The sequence below is a fragment of the Aplysia californica genome, unplaced genomic scaffold, assembly GCF_000002075.1.
Source record: "Aplysia californica isolate F4 #8 unplaced genomic scaffold, AplCal3.0 scaffold00011, whole genome shotgun sequence".
NCBI classification, from domain to species: Eukaryota; Metazoa; Mollusca; class Gastropoda; order Aplysiida; family Aplysiidae; genus Aplysia; species Aplysia californica.
Genome location: NW_004797281.1, coordinates 1,635,942 through 1,638,549, shown reverse-complemented (window position 1 = coordinate 1,638,549; position 2,608 = coordinate 1,635,942). Strand labels below are relative to the sequence as shown.

Here is a 2,608-nt window from a genome sequence, read left to right as displayed (position 1 = left end):
TATTTTTATTTATATCCGTCTATGTATTTATTTATTCATTTCATAATTTATTTATTTATTTTTTTTAGGGATGGGTGGTGGGGTTGTAAGGACTCATCAAAGGGAAAACGTCGCGAGTTACTCTCTCTTTGCCGGCCACTCGTTCTGGATCTCTGGCTCGCATGGCCGATCGTGGTCACGGATCGATACCGCATACCGATTGCAGCACAGCTGACTGGTTCTAAAAATAATAATATCGGTATGGAAAGAAATTAATTTTGGTTCATCGTCAGTTACTATATTTAGCCACAGAAACGTGCCCAAGGATATCGTCGTCCTTTCTTACGTATTCCCCGGGCCTGAGTCATGGCATTGTTGAGAGAGTGCAGGAATTACGTGTACGTATATTTCTCGTTCTCGCACTGGGTGGAATTCCTGAATCGACTATGACCTTTATAAATATAAATTGAGCGTTCTACACCTGGTTCGTGGAACTCAAGATCAGATTGAGACATAGTGATTTGCTTCCCTCTGTCTCTGAACGTGTTACAGAGCTTTCTTTGGTTATACAGGTACGTTCGAATACCACTCCTAGTGTATCGGTAGTATTGTTGTTGATATTTTATTTTACGTCTATGGTAAAACTGATGAGCAAGTGTTGAGATTTGCCCTACTTCTTATGTCTTCTCGGCCTGAATCACCGATAATGTTGAGAGTTTTCAGGAATTACGTTTACGATTCTTGTTCTCGTGCTTGATGGCTGGATTTTTGCCATTACATGTTTAACCTTACCATAACGCGAAATTAACCCGTGCTGTGAACTGTCGTGAATGCAACCAAACGTGTGTTCCGCACGCTGAATACACTTTATGTAGTTGCGAGCGCCGTAAAACTCTTACTAAAAAGAGCGCAGCTAAATGTAAAAATCAATAAACAAACATGGGATAGAATATTCACGAAACGACTGTGACAATTATAAATTGATCATTCTGCGCCTGGTTCGTGGAACTCTAAGACAGGTATAGAGACTTACCTCTGTTTAGGAGCTTAACACAGACAGGACCCTCAGTCGTCATCAAGGTAAATTGCTATACTGTACAAAATATTTATCTGTTAAAATCAGTTAATATTTTACGTACAGGTATATGATAAAAGTGATGGGCGAGTGTTGATATTGGCCCTGCTTCTTAACGTCTTTCCCCGACCAGAGTCATCGATTTGTTCAAAGTCTGCAGGAATTATGTTTACTTTTCCTGTGATTGTACTGGATGGGATTCCAAAAATGAATATCAGCTTTATAATTTGAGAATTCTGTGTCCGATCAGTAGAATATAAAAGCAGGATGAAACGTGCTTTTCCCACTGTTTAGCTAGGAACTTTTAATTAACATGGAACCCGCAGCCGCTGTAAAGGTGAATTCCAATATCGTACACATGGTACCAATTGCCTCATAACAGTTGTAATTTTCATAGAGCATGATGTAGAGTATGAACATGCTTTATATAAATACATTGATTATTATTACTGCGTATTATTAGTCTATTAGTAGCATCGTGTTAATAGTTTACATCTATGGTTAATAATGATGCGTGAGTATTTAGATAGAATAGGTCTAATTTTTTTCTCTTATTTATCGATGTACCAGTATGCGCATCTGGCCTTTTCCCTGCTCTAAATTAGCCTTTTCCCTGCTCTAAATTAGCCTTTTCCCTGCTCTAAATTAGCCTTTTCCCTGCTCTAAATTAGCCTGGTCGTGTCGATGTCCTTCTTTTTACTCAAACTGAAAGTAAAGAATAAAAAATTGTACACGAGCAGCTACCAGTTAAGGTAAATATATAATGTCATGTAAAACCGTGTTCCAGTATTTTTAAAAATTCATTACATGAATTTAGTAACTGTAATGAGTTCGATTCTCAAAGTGATAGTGATAGAGACATGGATGCAAAAGTATATTTAAGGCGTCTCAACTATCAACTTACTAGATGAAATGCACACACAGTTCATGTATTGTTTTATGCCAGCGTCATCAAGTTATGGTCTGATTTTTTTCAAACCAAAAGTTTTACGGCACTCGCACCATGATGATGCCATATATACATCTAAGTGCCGTAAATTAGAGGTGTTACAAAAGAGTCACAAGCACAAAGAGAAGGAGGATATAAGGACGATATATACATTTGACAGGAAAGAAAGAGCAAACCACACCTGAGCACCCGTCAACCAACTGTATGGTATGAATATATATAGTTCACTGGTTCAGTATAAAGTTGTTCTGATGCCCAGGTTTGGATTGTGACAAGGACAAGCGGGCTATCCCGAAAAAATGTTATTTTGAGAAAATTGAAGATTTTGGATTCTTATTCAGTATCTTTAAAAGACAAGGGGAGTTTTCTCTATAACCAAACTAGTATACGCACTAATAAAACCAAACTTCTCCTATAGGTAGGGCAATGTCCACTTTTGGTGTAGGTCAAGATTTCTGGAAATCCCCGATATCTGGGTGAGCCTTCTTGTCCTTAAAAGCGACCATATACTAGCTTAGTAGTATGTCAATGTTCTTTTAATCACTTTCTCCACACATATTTTCTTAACACGTCTAAGACATAATATAGTAGTATACTTAAATATA

The 2,608-nt window shown here is 37.5% G+C and overlaps 1 protein-coding gene across 1 annotated transcript in view; it reads left to right on the top strand.

Moving 5' to 3' along the window:
• Positions 1-373: 373 nt before the first annotated feature.
• The window catches only part of LOC101859455 (dual specificity protein phosphatase 18), a 7,159-nt gene continuing 4,924 nt past the window's right edge, over positions 374-2,608 (top strand). Inside the window, exon 1 of the mRNA XM_005090024.2 lies at positions 374-551. The gene's annotated coding sequence lies outside the window, so the exon portion shown is untranslated. The remainder of the gene's footprint in view (positions 552-2,608) is intronic.